At 41.2% G+C, this 22,283-nt stretch overlaps 1 protein-coding gene across 4 annotated transcripts in view; it reads right to left on the bottom strand.

Annotated features, from left to right (window-relative positions):
- OPCML (opioid binding protein/cell adhesion molecule like) overlaps positions 1–22,283 on the bottom strand; it is a 1,635,517-nt gene that overhangs the window by 750,337 nt on the left and 862,897 nt on the right. The gene's annotated exons all lie outside the window — the stretch shown is intronic.

A 22,283-nucleotide genomic window follows, 5' to 3' on the forward strand; every position in this document is an offset into this window, starting at 1 on the left:
AAGCAAGTCATTCAGCCCTGAGAAAGAGTGACTGGTCTGGAAAAGCGGTGACTCAGCCACCTAAGGAGCAGATGGCTTCTTTCTGGGCATTTGGAAAAGAAGAAAATCATAAAGCAGTGTTCTGAGGTGCTTGGTTTTCTCAAAAGAGATTCCAAGTCTAGAAGCTGTGGATTTTCAGGTTTCCATGCACGTGGGGCTAGATGAGCCATGGTAACCCTGCTCTGGAGTCTGGGCGAAGAGTTTACTACTGTGCCTGGGGTTCAGTTTAATTTCCTTAACATGAAGAAGAACAGTGGTTGTACTCATCATTCTCCACCACTTTGGGTGAGCGGTTTTGTGGTGGTGGGGGTGGGTAATATAATTCCAGGACCTCCTCAGATCCCTCCAGAACCTGTCCCTTCATCCTGGAATGAAACAAATAAGACTTTATATCCACTGGGGCTTTACGCACAAAACAGGCTTTATTCTATAGTAGCCCATGATTTTTGAGAGAAGCTCCTTGGTCTCCATCTCTATGTCAAGCGTCCCCTTTTATTCATTTATTTATTGTGCTTTAGGTGAAAGTTTACAAATCAAGTCAGTCTCTCATACAAAAAGTTATACACACCTTGCTATGTACTCCTAGCTGCTCTCCTCCTAATGAGACAGCACATTACTCCTCTCCACCCTGTATTCCCTGTGTCCATTCAACCAGCTCCTGTTCCCCTCTTCCTTCTCATCTCACCACTACACAGGAGTTGTGGCCCCCTTTTTTATTGTTTTAATATGTTTTCCTACTTCATAAGGGTTTTTTTTTAGTTCTATGTCACTGGTCTTGAGAATAATCTCATAGTAAGGTAAAAGCACAATGTAATCATTTAATTGGCTGACTTAATTAAATGCATAAAATTTGCTTTAACTTTTATTATAAAGCTCTTTATCATTCACTTTTTAAACTACTTTGCAGCTCTTTGCTTTTTGTTTGTGTTTTTTTAGCATTCTGTTTGCTGAGGGATAGCATACATAAAGTGCATGAAGGGCACTGATCTTAAGAGTACAGCTCAGTGATCTTTCACACATGTGGCTGTTTGTGTACTCACCATCCAGATCAAAATGTAGAGCATTCTCATCTCCATGCAAGTTTTCCTCATGCCCATTCTTAGTCACTAACCACCAAAACTCACCGTACCACCACCACTGGAGATAATGATACCAATCAATTTGTTGTGTCTGTTTTTGAACTTCATAAAATGGAATCATACAGTGTGTACTCTTTGGTGCCTGTACATTTATTTTTTAAATTAAAAGTAAGTGTATAATATCCATGGTTATTTGGTTTATTGGTTTTATGTCAGTTAACCCCACTTTATAATATCTCCAATAATCTAATCCTTTTTTTCTAGCATGTTTACCCAAATTTTAGTCTTTGTTAAATTTTAAGAATTCCAATATCTATCTTATAAACTAGGAGAGTTGAGAATAGGAAATATGGCAATATCATGCTGGATTCACTGTTGTCTTACCCTTGGACATGGTTGTTTATGGATCAACTAACTGTAAGGGAAAGAATCAGACTGGGTTAAGTCTAAAAGCTAGTGTGGATTTTGGTAATTGTACTACAGGCAGAACTTGATATGCATGAAATGTGGCAAGATTCAGGACATTAGTTGGCATAGGGAACCCATCATTAATGTGGGCAGAGAATATTGATGCCATACCCAGAACTAGGCAAAGGTTGTCAAGGAAATCTCAGTATTCAGGGATTGGGCCCTAAAATGGGATTTAATTGTCAGCCTTGAGTCCTTATAAAGGCCACCAAGAGAAAAGGAAAGTCTCACCTCTAGGAGGATTAATCTACTAGTCAGGCTATGAGATAGAGGCTAACAAGGAAAAGGGCATATTCTAAAAGAGCGGTTCTCAAACTGACCAGCAGCACCAGCATTACCTGGAAATTTGTAAGAAATGTAAATTCTCAGACCTCACTCAACAACTACTGAATCAGAAACTCTGGGGTGAATTTCTAACAAGCCCTCGAGGTTCTGATTCTGCCATCAGCTAAATTTCTTTCTTATTTCTCAGGAGGTAGGGACCAGGGTTAGAATCATGGAAAACAAAGCTGAGTTTCAGATAATAGAACGCAACTCTTCAAGTTCCAACAGCCTGAGGATTGGTGTTAGGCTTGGAGACACTGCTGAACAAACAGCTGGAATCAGGGAAAGCCCAACAATATAGATACACATTTTCAGAAGGATCTTACCACTGACCAAATACATTGAACTGCTTCCTTGTACCTCTCACCACCTCGAAATTATGAGCTTTTTAAGGCTTATTCATCTCCACCCATGTTGTTGTTAGGTCTCATTGAGTCAGTTCTGACTCATAGTGACCCCATGTACAACAAAATGAAACACTGCCTGGTTCTGCACCATTCTCACAATTGTTGCTATGCTTGAGCCCATTGTTGCAGCCACTGTGTCAATCCACCTCACTGAGGGTCTTCCTCTTTCCACTAATGCTCTACTTTACCAAGCATGATGTCTCCAAGGACTGATCTCTCCTGATAAAATGTCCAAAGTATGTGAGACATAGTCTCCTCGTCATCACTTCTAAGGAGCGCCCTGGTTGTACTTCTTCCAAGGGAGGTTTGTTCATTCTTTTGGCAGTCCATGGTATTATCAATATTCTTCACCAACACCACAATTAAAAGGCATCGATTATTCTTTGGTCTTCCTTATTCATTGTCCAGCTTTCTCATGCATATCAGGCAATTGGAAACACCATGGCTTGGGTCAGGCGCACCTTAGTCTTCAAGGTAACATCTTTGCTTTTCAACACTTTAAAGAGGCCTTTTACAACCGATTTTCTCAATGCAATGCATTTTTTGATTTCTTGACAGCTGCTTCCATGGGTGTTGATTGTGAATCCAAGTAAAATGAAGTCCTTGACAACCTCAATCTTTTCTCTGTTTATCATGATGTTGCTTATTGGTCTAGTTGTAAGGATTTTTGTTGAGGTGTAATCCATACCGAAGACTGTGGTCTTTGATCTTCACCAGTAAGTGCTTCAAGTCGTCTTCAATTTCAGCAAGCAAGGTTGCGTCATGTGCATAATGGAGGTTGTTAATGAGTCTTCCTCCAGTCCTGATGCCTGGTTCTTCTTCATACAGTCCAGCTTCTCAGATTATTTGCTCAGCATTCAATTGAATAGGTATAGTGAAAGCATACAATCCTGACGCACATCTTTCCTGACTTTAAATCACACAGTATCCCCTTGATCTGTTTGAATGATTGCCTCTTGATCCATGTACAGATTCTTCATGAGCACGATTAAAGGGTTCTGGAATTTCCATTCTTTACAATGTTATCCGTAGTTTTTTATGATTCACACAGTCGAATGCCTTAGCATAGTCAATAAAACACAGGTAAACATCTTTCTGGTATTCTCTGCTTTCAGCCAGGATCCACCTGACATTAACAATGATATCCCTGGTTCCACATCCTCTTCTAAATCCATCTTGAATTTCTGGCAGTTCCCTGTCAATATACTGCTGCAGCTGCTTTTGAATGATCTTCAGCAAAATTTTGCTTGCATGTGATATTAATGATATTGTTTGATAATTTCCACTTAGGTTGGATCACCTTTCTGGGAAATAGGTATAAATATGGACCTCTTCTAGTCAATTGGCCAGGTAGTTGTCTTCCAAATTTCTTGGCATAGATGAGTGAGCATTTCTAGTGCTGCATCTCTTTGTTGAAACATCTCAACTGGTATTCCATCAATTCCCAGAACCTTGCTTTTTGCCAATGTCTTCAGTGCAGCTTGGACTTCTTCCTTCTCTCCACCCATAGTGCCTAAGTTTTTTTTTTTTTTTAACTCCACCCATAATGCCTAAAAAAAATACTTGAACAGTGTGATAAACCCAAGAAAACTTTGTGGCACGGTGGTTGAGCAGCTCAGCTGCTAACCGAAAGGTAGGCAGTATCAACCCACCAGCAGCTCCAGGGAGAAAGATGTGGCAGTCTGCATCTGTAAAGATTACAGCCTTGGAAACCCTGTGGGGCAGTTCTCCTCTGTCCTATACGGTACTATAGGTTGTTATGAATAGACTCTATAGCAATAGGTTTACCATAACCTATTGCCATCAAGTTGATTCTGACTCCTAGTGACCCTATAGGGGTAGAACTGCTCCATAGGGTTTCCAACTCTGTGATCTTTACAAAAGCATCTTTCTCCCGAAGAGTGGCTAGTCAGTTCAATTCACCAACTTCCGGTTAGTAGCCAAGCAATTACCACTGCACCACCAGGGCTCTTTTTGAATTAAGGTAGGGGGCTCAAAAAATGTTTATGGAGTGAGTGAATGAATGAAAGGATAGATAAATAAAAGAGAAGTGTGTGTATTGTATGAGTCTATTTTTTGTGAAATACCCAGAATAGGCGAATCCATAGGGACAGATTAGATACGTGGTTTTCAGGAACTGAGGGGAGGGGAGAAAGAGGAATGACTGCAATACGCACAGGGTTTCTTTCTAGGGGGCGAAAATGTTTTGGAATCAGCGAGTGATGATAGTTGCATAGTCTTATACTAAAAATCACTGAATTATACACTTGAAAAGGGTGACTTTTATGGTATGTGAATTATATCTCAATAAAAAATTAAATTAAAAAAAGCAGAATGTGTGAATATCAAGCAAGACATTTTGGAAGAAACATTCATAAACCAAAAACTATGAAGGGACGAGGCTGAGAGGTCTTATACAATGAAATTAACCAACACAAAACACTCTGCAAATACAAAACCAGAATAGGACAATGGGATCACTCCCCTCCCCTCTCTTTATGCAGGTTCCACTTAGCTGAAACATCAATAGCAACTAGGTCCCAAGTATGAGCCCTACCTGTGATTTGTACCAGGCTGCATCAGATACATTCTCATTAGTATTTCCAAAAATTGTCATGCTAATAGAAAGAACAACAGGCAGTATCAGGAGAAGTGGATTCAAGGGCCTTCTCCCCTACTTAGGTTCCTTATGTACATATTCAGGAAAATACTGTCTGCCAAACTCCTCTCTTGAGAGTTTTATGAAGATCAACTGAAACTGTCGTTGTTAGGTGCCATTGAGTCAATTCCAACTCATAGCAACCCTGTGTAAAACAGAAAGATGAGACCCTTTGTAAAACTGGTGAGATGAGAAGGCAGACAGGGACAGGAGCTGATTGAAGGGACATGGAAATCTGGTGTGGCAGGGAGTGTGCTGTCAAGTTATAGGGGTAGCAACTAGGGTCAGATAACAATGTATGCATAAATTTTTGTATGAGAAACTAACTTAACTGGTAAACTTTCACCTAAAGCATTAAAAAAAAAAAAAAAGAAGAAGAAGAAGAAAAGAAACACTGCCTGGTCCTGGGCCATCCTTACAATTGTTGCTATTTTTGAGCTCATTTTGCAGTGGCTGTGTCAATCCACCTCACTGAGGATCTTTCTTTCGTTGATCCTTTACTTTGCCAAGCATGATGTCCTTCTCCAGGAACTGGTCCTTCCTGATAACATGTCCAAAGTACGTGAGATGATGTTTCACCATCCTTGCATCTAAGGAACATTCTGGCTATACTTCATCCAAGACAGATTTGTTCATTCTTTTGGCAGTCCACGGTACCACCACCATAATTCAAATGTATCGATTCTTCAGCCTTCCTTATTCATTGCCCTGCTTTCCCATACATATGAGGCAATTGAAAACACCATGGCTTGGGTCAGGCACACCTTAGTCTGCAAGGTGGCATCTTTGTTTTTTAATACCTTAAAAAGGTCTTTTCCAGCAGATTTGCCCAATGTGATATGTCATTTGATTTCTTCGCCACTGCTTCCATGGGTTGTTGATTGTGGATTCATGTAAAATGAAATCCCTGAAAACTTCAATCTTTTCTCCATTTATTATGATGTTGCTTATGGGTCTAGTTGTGAGGATTTTTGTTTTATGTTGAGGTGAAATCTATACTGAAGGCTATATTTTTAAATCCTCATCAGTAAGTGCTTCAAATCCTCTTCATCTTCAGCAAGCAAGGTTGTGTCATCTGCATAATGCAGGCTGTTAATGAGTCTTACTCCAATCCTGATGAACCTCATGGGCAGTACCCTCCCAGGAAATAAACGTTATTGTTGTTGTTGTTTTGGATCCCTGGTGGCGCAGTGGTTGCTAACGAAAAGGTTAGCAGTTCGAATCCACCAGCTGCTCCTTGGAAACTATGGGGCAGTTCTACTCTGTCCTACAGGGTCACTATGAGTCAGAATTGATGGCAATGGGTTGTTCTTTCAGGGAAGATGGATTCTTTGAACGATAATCTCTTTGAGAGAGAGTGAAACCTAAATATAGTACTGTGCCCTTTCTTGGCTCTCTTGGATAGCAACACTGGTGGAGAAGGAAGTAGATGCTCCCTCGGGCCTATTTCCACTCCCCTCACAAGCTGAGGGTTGCCAGTGTGGTCTGGTCCATCCAGCCACCACTACCCCACAGCGGGAGAATTACGGCCAGCTTTCTCAGCCTGGCTAGGATACAAGCTCCTTTTATGGGCTCTCGTTGTTATTACCACCTATTTCTTTTTATGCTACTGCCAAAATACCACCATTAATCTTTCACACTCCCTGAAGGCAAAACACGGGTAATTGGATTTATCTGGTTTTAGAATTTGTTAGTTTCCCTTACAAAATAAATAAATAACTGACCTAAAAAGAGAGGATAGTCTGCTCCACACTCTGCTGCCACCCCACAGGCCCTTCCAAAGGGGAAGCATGGTGTTCTCATTAATCTCAGCTATCTCTCACCAGCACCTTGTCCCTTCTGTCCTGGAGCAGGTCTCTGACTAATCTGGCCTGATTTATGAATCTGACTTGTTCAATTCCTGAAGCTTCCGACTGTGCATCATCTCCCCTGAGGTTTTCTCCTCACCTCAACTTCTGTCTGTCCCTCTTCATCACTTTTTCTTTCCCCTACCCCTTCCTACTGCATTTTCCTCTCCTGACTGTACTGCTTGAGGCTGCTTTAAACTTCCTTGGCTCATTCTATTTCTCATTTTCTTGCTCCTTTCCACTCGTGTTGTTCCAAGCATGCACATGGGTGACTCTCTGAGTTTGCCCTTATGTGTTCCTTCATGTCAGGGTTGGATTGCCAGAAGAAGCAAATTATACATTTTTTTTTTTTTTAATAATTTTTATTGTGCTTTAAGTGAAAGTTTACAAATCAAGTCAGTCTCTCACACAAAGACATTTGTGTTTTGGTTTGTCCTTTGAACCTATATTCATTAATACTTGTAGAAAGCACCTGTTGAGGTACCTGTCCAGGGCTCTGAAAATTCTATCTCCACCTCCGCCTTCCCTCCAGTCACAGTAGTAAGTGAGGTCCATGTTTGTATCATGGGAGCTGGGTATGACATTATTGTTTGCCAACCCAACAGCAACCAGCAACATGGTGACAGAGCCTGCCCCCTAACCTAGAGGCTGAAAATGCCAGAAACCCACTTATACTGTTATGTTTTATTACATGGAACTGGAAGTATCCTACTTGATACATGATCTTTCCCCCAAACATGACTTGATTGGCACCAGGGTGGACATTCAACACAAGCTGAGGCAGTCAGAGCTTATCTTCTGGGAATTTGGAATTGGGACCAAGAGGTGCTAGACAATCTGTCATGGCTGTCTAGAGCTGAGAATATATGTAATCCAAAGATGTAGGATGACCATCTCCTACCCTGTGGAAGTGGACAAATGACAGGTAGAGACAAATAAAGCAGCTATGTGGGAAAATAAGAGACAAAGGGCCCCTAGGAAGAGGCAGAGGACAGTGGCTTTCCTAAGATTGCTTAGTTGCTGCTTCCCCTCCTTTTAGAAGCCAATGTTCTCTGCTTCCCTTGAGATCCATGGGCCTTATAACACACCACTTCTTTGTTTAACTAGTTTCAGTGGGTTTTCGTAAATTGAAAAGACTAAGGCAAAATGATGTTGTACTCAGAAGCATAGACACAGAGATAAATGAGATATTTCCCTGCCTTCCAGGAACTCAAGACTTATGAACAAGAGACACATACAGTCAGTATTGGGGAAGGTGACAGATTATCTTAAAGTGAGTGGTATGGAAGTGGTGGGGGTGTGAGAAGCGGGTCAGTTTGTTCCCTTGTATGCTCCTGTGTACAGGAATCACTGTAAGATCAGACCAACATTTCCAAACAAAGGTGCACAGAACTAGTTTCATCTGCATGAGAATCAGATTCTGGGGTGTGTACCTCAGCATTCCTGATTCTGTATGTCTGGGGCTGGGCACAGGAATCTGTATTTTAGAAATCTTCCCAGGTCGTGATGGTGCCTATCCAGGCTTGGAAAACATTGAGATAAAGGAAACTGAGCTGAACAGAGAAAGTAACATTTGAGAGGGGACTGAAAATGAGTTAACAATAAAAGACACAACATGTAGAAAGAGGTTAGGAAATAACCTTCCAGGCAGAGCAATTATAAATCACCACGAGTTCCCGGGTGGTACAAATGGTTAAGCACTCAACTACTAACTGAAAAGCTGGGGTTGAAGCCCACTCAAAAGCCCCTCAAAAGAAAGGTCTGGCGATCTGCTTCCAAAAGGTCTTGAAAACCCTATGGAGCTCAGTCCTACTCTCCAACACACAGGTAGCCATGAGTCAGAATCAAATTGAAAGCAACTGGTTTGTTTTTTTTTTTACACAAATAAAAGCTGCTTTTGTTCATTTATCATTGCCATCTTTGTAATGGGTATTAATACGTAAACACCTGAGTTGCCTACTTATACAATTGTGAAAAAGATGAACACAGAGAAATGCAACCTACCTGCTTTTTGCCAAACCCGTCACCGTCGAGTCAATTCCAACTCATGGCAACCCTATAGGATAGAGTAGAACTGTCCCATATGGTTTCCAAGGAGCAGCCGATGGATTCAAACTGCCTACATTTTGGTTAGCAGCCTGAGCTCCAAACCATTGTGTCACCTCTTGCCAAGTGGACATTATTAACATGAACTGTTCGCAGAGCATTGCAAGGTTTTGTTTCTGTTTTTAGGACAAATTGAAATCCCATTCCCGCCCTTATAAAACTAAAAGCCAGTTGAAGAAAAGAGAAAAAAAAATTGTGTGTCATAAAAATAGACAATAAATAACTTTGGTTAGTAAAGAGTCAACTATACATATAAATGCCAGGGGTGGGGATGGAGTGAGGTACAGGATGATCACAGAACTAGCTTGGATTAATCAAAGGTTCCCATGGGACCTGGTCTATTACACTGTATTCCCTCCCTTTCTCTCCTCTCTCCCTCTGTTCTTCCCTTTCCCCTTCCTTCCTTTCTTCCTTCCTTTCTTCCTCTGCCTCTCTCTTCCTCCCTCCACCTTTCTCCCTCCCTCCTTCCCTTCCCTCCTTCATTTTTGAGGCAAAATTCACATCACACAAAACTAACCAATTTCAAGTGAACAGTTTAGTGGCATTTATACATTCACAATTCTATATTATTTTTTACCCCTCAGTCTCTTGCCACTTTGCTCCAGCTCCTCTGACCATCTACTGCTCCTAGAACATACAGAGCACACACTTGCTTTTGACACTTTGCCATGGTGTTCCCTTTCTCTGGAACAGTCTTCCCCTGGACATTTGCGTGGCTAACTCCTTCACTCGGATCATGTTTCCGCTCAAATATCATCTCATCGCAGAGGTGGTTTCTGACCACTGTATCTAAATGGAGTTGGCTCTCCCTCTTGATTCATTTACCCTGCTTTATTATTCTTCAGAGAACTCATGGCCATATAACATCATATTATATTTTAATGTGTTTACCATGTTTAATATCTGTTTCTATTAGAATGTAAGCCTGATGATAGCAAAGAGTTGGTCTGTTTTGTTCACCGTCTTAACTCCAACTCCTATAACATTCCCTGGCATATACTGTTCCATAAAATATGAGCACTATATGAACACGATAAATATGTTGAATAAATGAATGGATGAATAAACCCATCAATCACCCATAATCTATGAGAAGATATATGAATGACCAATAATCACATGAAAAGCACTGAATGTCATTAATCCTCAGGAAAATGCAAGTTAAAATTTTATAATGCCTACAATTAAAAATTAAAAAGACTGACAATGCTAAATGTTGGTGAAGCTGTGGAGCAGCTGGAACGCTCATACATCCACCACACTGGTGGAAGTGAATCGGTTAAAAACTTTGGAAAACAGCTGGCAGTTTCCTTAAAAGTTAAATACACACTTATATGACCCAATGATTCCATTCCTAGAAAATTCCATTTCCTAATAAAATATATATGGCCTCTTACAGACTCATACTCAAATGTTTATTGTAAACTCAAATGTTTATTCATAACAGTAAAAAAAAAAAAAAAAGGAACAATACAAATGTCCACCAACAGATAAATGGATAAACAAATCCATCTATAAGCAACAACATGGATAAATCTCAAATATATTCTGCTGAGGGAAAGAAGCCAGATATAGAAGACTTTTGTATGATAGGTATAATTCAACTTTATAATATCCACATCGCCTAGAATAGTGTTTGGTATGTAGTGGGTTTGCAATAAATGTGACTTCTTCAAATGGCGAATTCAGTAACTTTTTTTTTTTTTTTAAATAGCTACCATCTATTGTGAGCTTGGAAACCCTGGTGGCGTAGTGGTTAAGTGCTATGGCTGCTAACCAAAGGGTTGGCAGTTCCAATCCACCAGGCACTCCCTGGAAACTCTATGGGGCAGTTCTACTCTGTCCTATAGGGTCACTATGAGTCGGAATTGACTCGATGGCACTGGGTTTGGTTTTTTTTTTTTTGGTATTGTGAGCTTGCTATGTGTCAGGCTTTAAGCTAAGCTCTTTACAAACTTGATATCAGTGAGAAACACCCCTTTTTTTTAAACCAGGAACTTGAAGCTTTGAGAAGTTGAGTCACTTGCCCAACCACATATAGCCAATAAGTACCAGAGTTGGCATTTGAGGCCAGTCTTTTTGACTTTCAGGTCTGTCCTCCTCCCTTCTTTATATGGTTTGTACTTTATCTCAAATAAGCACCCATTGACTAGCCAATTCTAAAACAGAGCATATAATCAAGAGTAGTCTACAAACTCTTTCCACTGCACAAGTATAGCAGGATGCATGCTGTTGAGAGTCATTCAGGGTCATGCCCGTGGCAACTTATTCCAGAGCAGCTGCCTTTCAGGTGCCCAAGAAAATGGGCCCATAAACCCTTTAGCTCGAGATGCCCTCTGGGACAGAAGAGGGTCGCTCACATTGGCTTCTCCATCCCCTACAGTATGCAGATATACTTCTAGAAGATTCTGCCCTCTATTCTGTGATAAAAAGGGAGGAAGCTGGCACACCTTCCTTGTAACTACTCAGAATATCCAGACAGTGACTTAAAAAACATTGTGAAATTTGCAAATGCTGCAATTATAACAAACAGGAGGACATAGTACAAGTTAAATACCAACTATATAGGGAGAGAGCATTATCTCAACTAGGATTTGAATGCCAGTCTCTGGTTGTAATTTCAGAAACTTCCCAATTGCTTCAAAATGAGTAAAAATATCTACATTAGAAAAAGTATACACATGTGCAAGGATGTGTGTGTGTGAAAGAGGAGAGACCGAGAGATAGAAAGAAAAGAGACGCATTCATCTTTTCAACAAACTCTGAGCACTTACTACCTGTTAGGCATTTGTGTCAGACACTGGGGACACAGACATACATAACCAGTGAACCCAGTGCCGTCAAGTAGATTCCGACTCATAGCGATCCTATAGGACAGAGTAGAACTGCCCCCATAGAGTTTCCAAGGAGCGCCTGTCAGATTTGAACTGCCGACCCTTTGTTTAGCTGCTGTAGCATTTAACCACTACGCCACCAGAGTTTCCACAGACATACACGAAAAAAAAATTTTTTTTTTAATAGAGAATATTAATTTAATAGAAAGGCATGGAAAAAGCAATGAGAACAATTGAAAGAGGGATATTTTAAAAGACAGCCCAGATAAGGCCTCTGTTATTGCTGTTAGCTGACATTGAGTCATCCCCTGACTCATGGCAACCCCATATACAACTAAATGAAATGCTGCCAGGTCCTGCACCATGCAGACAGGACCACTGTGATCCACAGAATTGTCTTTGGCTGATTTTTGGAAGTAGATTGCCAGGCCTTTCTTACTAGTCCATCTTAGTCTGGAAGCTCTGCTGAAACCTGTCCATCTTCAATAACAACATGTGAGCCTCTACTAACAGACGGGTGGTGGAAGCGCATGTGGTTTCCTGCATGGAACCCAAGAATTCTACCACGGAACCACTAATGCTTTAGAAACCCATTGCCGTCCAGTCAATTCTGACTCATAGTGACTCTATAGGACAGAGTAGAACTCCCACATAGGGTTTCCGAGTAGTGCCTGATAGATTCGAACTGCTGACCTTTTGATTAGCAGCTGTAGCTCTTAACTACTACACCAGCAGGTTTTCCAAACCTGTTGCTGTTGAGTCAGTTCTGACTCATATTTAGCCACCTTAGGAGAAGGCACAAAACCAAAGCAAACCAAACTCATTGCTGTCGAGTTGATTTCAACTCATAGCAACCCTATAGGACAGAGTAGAACCGCCCCATAGTGCAGTATAAATTTATATGCCATAATTTTCATGCCTTCATGAAAAATAAAGAAGAGATTGAAGTTGTCAATGACTTCATTGTACTTGAATCAACGACCAACGTCCATGGAATATGCAGTCAAGAAATCAAGTTGCTTACTGCATTGGGAAAATCTGCCGCAAAAGACCTCTTTAAAGTTTTTAAAAAAGCAAAGGTGTCACTTTAATGACTAAGGTGTGCCTAGCCCAAGCCATGGTCTTTTCAGTCATCTCATATGCATGGGAAAGTTGGATAATGGAAAATGAAAACAGTAAAAGAATTAATACATTTGAATTGTTGTTTTGATGAAGAATGTTGAGTATACCATAGACTGCCTGAAGAAGGAACACATCAGTCCTAGAAGAAATACAACCAGAATGCTCTTTAGAAGCAAAGATGCTTATACTTTGGCTCACTTATTTTGGATATGTCATGAGACCAGTTGCCAGAAAAGGACATCATATGCGGTAAAAACAGAGGGTCAGTGGAAATGAAGGAAACCCTAAATGACGTGTGTTGACACAATAGCTGCAACAATGGACTCATCACAGCCTAACACCAAGAATCATGAAGATGGCATAGGACCAAGTAAAGTTTTGTTCTGTATACACAAGGTCACCATGAATTGAAGCCGACTCCTCAGCAGCTAACAATAACAACAACGAATTCCCTTCCCTTACACAATGTACCTTACCACAAGTATCTCAATGTGAGTATGGCAACTCTAGGACCCCTGACTGAATCAATTCCCTTCGTATACAAAGCTTGGCTTTACATTGCCTTTTCCTCCTTTTACTCATCAGAGGACATTCTAAGCAGAAATGTAAAAGCCCTTTGTTGTGATGGTATCAATGGGTGCTGGAGGTGGGTAGTATCTGATACAGCAAGCCCTATAGCCCAGAATGATTGAGAACCACTGTTTCACTGCTGAGAAGCAAGGCAGATGGGATCAAGGGTGACTTGGCTTAGACTTGTCCACTTAACTGCCTGCATGGGAGGTGGTCTGCAAAATGGCATTTAGGTGGGTGGGCAAGCAGTAAGCATTGGAAAGTCCATGTGCTATCAGGCAGAGAGGAGTGTGATCAAAGGCAGGCCCATGGTCTCTTAGAGGGGGGATCCTCGTAAGGACAAGGCAGGGCTCCTGATAACCCAGGGACTGGGGTAGGTCCAACACAGATTAACAAGACGTGGACTAGGACTCAGTGACAAGAGCAGGATCTATAGCTGTGAGGCAGGTGAGAACTGAGGTTCAGAAAGAGCCAGAGCTGAGCAGCAAGCGAAGTCAAGATCACTCTTTCCTGGGCTTGGTCAGCACTGGACACCACTGTCCATCTGGTCTCATGGCTCTAAAAGTCAGAGATGGAGGCATTGCATACCAGAAACTCGGAAGGTAGGGCACAGCAACTCTTGTCCATCACTTTCTTTCTTCCACCTTTGACTATTCAGTAGTTCCACTTCAGGCTTTTCTTTTTCCTCACATGAACACACTCTTATCCCCTCTGTAGTTCCTTTGTTTTTCTTCGTTCAATCCGTAATTGATACTTCTGGAAAATCTCTCTCCCACTCTCCTCTTCTATTTCTGTCTTTCATTCCCTTCATCTTTCTCCTCATCAGTATTTATAAAAAGATTCCCCATCATCAAAGTAGTGACAAATGTACACTCAAATCAAATCAAAGGGAAGCTATGCATTTTAAAATTAAATTAGGCAAGATAGAAACAATACTACAAACTCCCAAACTTTTGGAAGTACTCAGAAATATCTTCGAGAAAATGTTTCCATATTATCTTCCTCTAATTACACCTACTTTCTTCAGCATTGGCATTCACAATAAATAGAAAATTATCATATTCAGTTTTTTTTCCCTCTTTTGCATAATTACTACTTCTGTAACAATGTTGTTTTCTGTTATTCTTCATTACGAGTATAGAGCATTTTGGGTAATTATGAGTTAAATTATCTTATGTGGACTAGCCAGAAAACTTAACAACCACTTAAAGCATTCTTTGCTTCTATTATGCAATGGAAACATGGCCACAAAATCTCCAGACCCACTAAAAATGTTTAATATTCAAAACTAATTAAAAACATTTTATTGATCAACACTTTTAGGAGAAGCCAGGTCAAGTCCTTCATCATCTCTTTGATTTAAGAAACATGTACTGTCTCCAGGAAAGAGGAAGCCAAAATGGGTCACACGATTTTCTCCAGAGTATGAATCAGCAAAAAATTGAGTAGAAGACCTGTGGCTGTTTTCACAGCCTTTATGGTTTAAATTAAAATGTGAACATAAAGATGCGGAAGGGGGTTATAAAATTACACATATTGTAGGGTTTAAACAATTACTTCTCTTCACTGTGTATTTTGGTATCACTGGTTCCCTCACAGTTCCCATGGGAATAGCTCTGGCTTTGGCTAATTTTTGTCAACGAATCACCTGCCTACTTTGTTTTAGTTTTGGGGTCCTTTGAGATACTATATTATGCCCTCGGAGCTCACTTAACAGGACAGCACAACACTTAGGGCCGTTCCAAAGTGAAGAACACCAAGGATCACCTTGACAGCACGTCGGACCCTATGGTGGCTGTTATTCTGTGCATTTGTTTGCAGTGTGCATCATCTCCAGCCCCAAAGTGTAGATCAACATTGACTGGAGTGTGAGTGAGGGGACTCCAGGAAACAAAGGAGACTTCTAAAGGTAGGACGCCAGACGGCTAGAGCCCTCAATTGAGAGCTAGGTTTCCCAACCTTTGGTAAAATGCACGTCCAGGGAAAAGAAAGGTTGCTTTTATTTTGATCTACTTGTGGCACATGTACACATTCTCTGTTTCTCTACATCAGCAGGTGTGGGGGTGGGGGCGAGGTGAGGGGAACACCATGAAATTGAGAAGAAGCAAAAAGGTCTTGTAGGAAAAAATCCAGAGTCTGACGCTTATTAACTGTAACCAAAGACAAGTTACTTAACTTTTCTAAACTTCGACCTCCTAGACTGTTAATTGAAATGATAGACAACTGGCCTGGCATCTAAAACAGAATAAATCATAAATGGTAGAGTTTTTATTTGTCTTCAAAGACCCCTCACTCTTGCACATTTTATTAAAGGGTCTATAGTGTTGTCCTGTGGGGAGAACAGCCTAGATAGAGCTCTTACATTTCACTTCTTTAACCTTCTCGACCAGAGAAATGACACATAGTTCCAGGCAGTTTAAGTGCTAAGGAGCCCAGAGACATAATGACCTCAGTCTTCACTTCTTAAAGAAGACATGCCAGGGTATAAGGAACACTAGGAAGGAGTCATTTGTTGGGAGATTGGAAGGGACCAAAAACAGACCAAGATGAAAAGAATGAAGCCCTCTCCTCCAACTTCAGCTCCAATTTTGCTAAATCCAGTATCAGTAAAAGCATCTTCCTTTAGGGCAAATTATACATGGATAAACAAACAACCAAACCGGAAATAATCTGGCGCTGTCTTGTTTTATCAAAAAGAAATCAAGAAAGGTTAACCCTCAGTTCCTAATTTAACAGGCAATGCAAATTTCTGCAAGCCCTAAAGAAGCTTGGGACCTTAATTCTCTCTTCTCGTCTTATGACTATAAAGACTGCTTCCCTTTAATGAGTAATTTTAAAAGTCGTCCCCTGGAAAGGTCAAGTAAAACCCACTTCACTCCTTCTCTCTGCCACACCCACAGCCAGATACATCAGATTGTAGCAAGCTGCCAAGGGCCCTGCTTGCTGGCTCCCCTAGAGCCTGCCACAGCAGCAAGCATAGTCAGTAGCCCAAGGGCAGAGCTCTCCTTTAGAAGTTAGAGGAAAGGGAAATGAGAATGATGGGCTAAACTGAACCCAAGGGACAAATTCACTTAGAGGGCAAAAAGTGAGCTGCAGAGTTTTCCAGAACAATCCAGCAAGCACAGAGCATATACTTTAAGCTCTCAACCTCACCTTTCTCCCATCCTGGCTTTGGAGGATAGGCATGTGGTATGCAGGGTGGGGATGGTGAGGTGCTCCTACCAGAAAGTGATGTTAGAGATTGTCACAGAATCAAGCAAGCCCTGTACTTTCAGACCTGCAGCCAGGCTCCCACCCAGGACACGCCAGCTGCCCAGGTAGACTCGTTAGGGCAGCTCATCTGCCCCTACTGCCTTGCTCCATGTAACTCCTTGCATCCATGGCAAAATAAATCCCTGCAGACAGGTGCCTCACCTTCCCAAGATGTTGGTCTACTGCTGCTAAGATTTCTTGTAACTCTGTTGCCTTGCTGATTGTCTTGCACTCAGGGATGGTGAAGCCTTTTGCATAGTTTCAAATCAGGTTGCAAGCACGGGCTGATTCAACTGTCCCCTCTGGCAAGTGATTTAAGTGGAAGCCAAAAGTCCCTCAGGCCTCCAAGATCTCTAATCACTGCTTTGCTGAAATGTTCCGGCATCATAATTTGAGGAGAATAAAATCAGATAAAAGTACTTAATTGCTGTAAACATACTAATACATTTTAAGGTTAGATCCAATTAAGACAAATTAAAGCAGTCCACAAATTCTTAGTTTTTTAATCCTTAGCACTTACCACAATATCTGCGCTCAGTCTGTAAGACATGGCTCCCAGACTCCGGGAGCTCAGTCTAACAGCAGGTCCAGAGTGTGTATGTGCGTCAAGTATCAGTAAAGCTTGAATCAGGATAAGTCTTGGCCACCAACAGTAAGTAGGATGCTGAGTGGAAGTGGGAGGAGACCAGCACATTTTAAAGGTGTTCACGTGTGTGCGGGAGGAGGAGGAAGGAGTGGAGCAGATAAGAACTGGAAAAGATTTAGAGTGTTGTATGTATGTTGACTGAGGAGATCCATTTAACACCACTACTAGCATGTTTATGTTGTTTCATAGGTAACAGAATAATGCCACACAATCCATCTCAACAGATATCATAAACGGGTAGATACTATTCCCACGTATATGCAAGGGATCTGAAGTTCAAAAGGTTTAAGCCATGTGCTCAAGTTCAGATAGGCAGTGAGAAGTGGAATGAGGACTCAAACCCAGGTATTTGGGCCGCTGATCCCAGGCTTTTTCTGTAGCATCAATGCTGTGCCTGGATTGTGGGCATGTGCAAGCATGTAGGAGGCTCTTAAATGGGAGTCAGGGACACTGAGGACAAGCCTCATCTATTTCCTCCTTGCAACCTGGGTCAGCAGGGCTGTATGATATAAATATATGACCCACAAACCACCAGAAATGAGGCTCCTCTTCAGAGGACCTTCTGGAACTTCCCCAGGGACATTAACAAATGTCTGGAAAACAATCCAACCAACCTTGCTCTTATGCCCTAGGGTAGGGCAGGGCTTTAGAGCAGTGGTTCTCAACTCTGTTCTACATTAGAAAGACTGGATGAGCTTTCCAAAAATGCTCACCTCGTTCCCAACTCCAGAGTGTTTGCCTTATTGGTCTGGGAGCTGGTATGTTTAAAAAGCATACAGGTAATTTCAAGATGCAGACAGGTGAGCCCCACTGCTTTCAGTGTCCCTGGGGGCCTGTGCCTGCTTGAGTATCCTTTGACATCTTTATCTTCCCAGACCAAGAATAAAGCCTTTGTACTTCACATGCATCTTTATTTAGGCAATTTAAACACTGGTGTAAGAGTCCTATACTTGTTTTGAATAACCTAATTGCTACTCTGAGTTTCTTAATTTACACTAAAGGAAAAGTTGCTGATGGTGAGTACAAAATGCAAAAAAAATACCAGACACACTAGAATGCTTCCTTGGGAACTGTACTGCCACAGTTGCTTTGGCAAAATCCTGTTCCTAAGGTAATTTGTTGACAGCTAGTAACCCTCAAATACTAAGATAATTTATTGGCAGCTAGTAACCCTCAAATACTTGAATGGATTAACACATAACTCTAAATGAAATTGTGGCGATGTTTTAGAAATGTTAGTAAGAGTAATCCTGGATCAACAAATCTACATCTGCAAAACTGATATCCTGCTAGTAAAGAAAAACCAGTTTGTGGATGGGAACTCTTCCCATTAAGTGGCATAGTTGCTGGACCAACCACACCCATCTTCCCCACTCCTCAACACAGTTATGCACACAACGTGGTTCTATACAAAAGCAAATGTCGAAAAGTTTGAGGCCCACAAGGAAAGCACCTCTGAAGGCCATCTGCATGGCTGAGACAGCTCAACAGGCACCAGTGGGTCACACTGAGGACACTGGGCTCTTCTGACATGGTCACTGACTCAGACACAGCACTTCTCTATCTAATCTAACTAAAAGGCACAGGACTTTTTTTCCAAATTTTATTTATTTTGTTGTTGTTGAGAACATACACCACAAAACATACATCAATTCAACAGTTTCTACTTGTACAATTTAGTGACATTGATTACATTCTTCAAACTATATAACCATTCTTACCCTCCTTTTCGAAGTTGTTCCTCCCCCATTAACATAAACCCACTGCCCCTAAGGTTCCTATCCAATCTTTCAAGTTGCTGTTGTCAATTTGATCCTGTATAGACAGTCCTTAAAAGAGCATAAAGCTCAAGGCAGACCTTTTTTTACTAGTTAAGGTAAACTATTGCCTGGTTTTAAGATGACGGAAGGTGGTATTTTTGGTTTAAGGTTTAAAAATTACCTCAGGGCACAGAACATTTTTAACCCAACAGCAGATAATTGTAATGAAATGGTCTGGCCAAGAGCGCCCACATGTAATAATGAATTCAAATCAGATTCATAGACTCTATAATTCAACAATAATGAATATCAACTTAATTTTCCATTCCTCTGTCTTCTAAGAAGGCAAAATACCTCAGTATTCAAATAATGACTTTTACTTTCCAAGTAGCCCTGTGAAGTGGTTAGGATGAAGACGATCCTGCCTCACTTATATAAAATGAGTTTCATCCACATTCAAAACTTCAGTGCCTTCATTGGGACATCACTCCTAAACGTCCCTCAATTCAGCCAAAGACCAATCATGACAAAACTGATATCCCCCAGTAAGGAAATCATTCTTCTCTAAGTCATGCAATTTTTCATTAGAAAATTCAAAGAAAGACCCAAGTTTCTTGACTCCTTTGCTTTTCTTACTAGGTCCTTGCCCTCTTATGTGACCTCATTCAAGATTTAGAAATAGGCATGGGATAATTTGATCCAGGACGGACACATTTGAAAAGGTTTTCTGTGGCTGATAAGTGTGGGTACAATCCAATTGTTTCGATGCATTCTGAACACTGAGTTCCCAAATAATGGATCCCCAATGGAACATATTAAAGAAGACCAGAGAGTGACCACACTTAAAAATTACAGTTTTTTTTTTTTTTTTTAAGCAAAAAACAACACAAAGTGGAGCATGGTTCTTTTATCTGGGATTGCGACCACGTGCTTTCGGAGCCTAGAAATATGCACTCTCCCTTAGAGGACCTGCAAATGAGTTTTCTGGTAGATGGTACCCAACTGTTAGCCAAAAAAGCAAAGGAGAGTTAAAAACATAAGGAGAAAGATTGGAACCCATAGAAATTTGCAGGAGGTATATATGTTGTTTTCAATATATATTGTTTAACATATATGTATTGTGATAGTAGGGAAATCATAACCTTAAAAAATCAGGATATAATAAAAATTAAGTAATAAACAGAAGAATGATAAACTGATTTAAAAAATGAAGGAATAAAAAAATAAAACAGAAGACCACAAACAGTAAAAGAAAGATGATATAAAGAGACCAAAAATGTGGACAATGTACTGGATTTCTCTGTCCAGGGAAAAATACACAGAAGGAGAGGTAAAATCATCAGGGAAAAAAAAAAAAAAAACATTGCTGTTGAGTTGATTCCGATTCATAGTGACCCTACATTGCTGTTGAGTTGATTCCGATTCATAGTGACCCTACAGGACAGAGTAGAGCTGCCCCACAGGGTTTCCAAGGAGCGCCTGGTAGATTCAATCTAACCTTTTGGTTAGCAGCCAAACTATTAACCACTACACCACCAGGGTTTCCAGAATCACCAGAAGACATGCACTTACTTAAACAAAAACTAAAACAGGCAATCAGGTATAACATTTAGATTTGAACATGGGAGTTATTTATTATTTATTAAAGTAACTATTCGGCTTTTCCTTTTTTTATTCCCATTCCCAAAGCCCAGCTGCTAAAAATTAGAATTGAAAATCAGGAAAATAGGCCAGCAGCTAATAAAAGAACGTAGATCAAAGCTGGACCTCTGCTGGTGGGATCATCTTACTGCATGAAAGCAGAAAGTCCAAGTTTTTAAGTTACTGGTTTAACTTTTAGGGACATGAAGAGAACAGAGGATTTTGGAAAGTTGATCACTGAAGCCATATTTAGTCCTGGGCTCTTTGCCCCTCAAGAGTAGGCTAGAGCAGAAAGAGAGATTGGTGGCAGTATCATCATTTCTTGACATCCGTTAACATTTGCCATGACACCCTTTGTTACAGTACTTTGTGCCTTGTGAGCTACTCTCATCTTGGAAGTTGCCAGTCTACTGGAAACGTGCATCCCACAAGTCATTCCATTGGGTAGATAAAACTCCTCTGGGGCAATGAAGTAGGAATGTCTCATCCAGTCTGGGACAGTTTGAAGGGTCCCCATGTGGTCGGGCTTCTTTCTAATGAGGTCTAGGAGAGACATCTTTAACCTGCCTTTTCTCTCCCCTCCTTTGACACCAGAGCATCAGTAGACGAGGCCCTGGGACCAGTTTTCTCTCTCAAAAGAGGATTCATCTAAAAACTACCCAAAGTGGCAAAAATCCAACCTTAACACTTGGGCTTAGGAAAAAAAAAAAAAAAATCTGCTAACCCAGAGGCCTTTCTTTCCTTCCCCAGGGAAAGGTTCATCTGGACATAGGGAGGGTTCCAACCAGGGAGGAGAAGGAAGATCAAGAGGGAAAACCCACCCTGATTCTCTCACTAGGAGAAACCAGGCTGTTTGGCTGCGGAACCTGGGGCAGAATATTTTATTTTGACCATAGCCGTCAAAGTCATAGACAGGGCAAACACATATACCCTGTGTATACCGTGAGACATAGTTAAGCTGGGACATCCCTGAATCTGTCTCCTAGGACCAGAGCTGCTTCATTAAAGGGATAAAAGATGATATCTGCTGAGCTGGTGGAAAGTGGTGGCTGCATTTTTATTAAAGTCTCTGCTGCAACAGCCCAGTCCCCAAAGGTTCATATTCCAAGAATCTCCACCCCTGAGCCTGGAACATGTAAGTGATTCTCTGTAACTCATTAAGTGAAACAAAAAGCTTTCCTGTTGTGTTTTTCACAGGGGGTGACGTTCTTGCATAAAAGCTACATGTTTCCTCTCCTTGGCTCAAGCCTGCAAAGATAAAACTGACCTCATAATTTATAACAGGGGCCCCAGGAGTACCACACCCAAAAAAAACACAGTTGACATGAATTGCTGCTTTTCCAGCAGCCTCATAAAGGGCCAGGGCCTGGGCTGGTAACTCTGGGGCTGGAATTGGAGCTCCCTCTCCCACAGCGGGGAGCCTGCCCATCATGGCTACCTGCTCCCAAGCTGCCAGCCTATCAAAGTCACCAAGGCATTAAACAACACTATGTTTGCCACCCCCCCTTCAGTCTCGGTGCCCTCGTGTT

Source organism: Elephas maximus, chromosome 17, assembly GCF_024166365.1.
Source record: "Elephas maximus indicus isolate mEleMax1 chromosome 17, mEleMax1 primary haplotype, whole genome shotgun sequence".
Taxonomy (NCBI): domain Eukaryota; kingdom Metazoa; phylum Chordata; class Mammalia; order Proboscidea; family Elephantidae; genus Elephas; species Elephas maximus.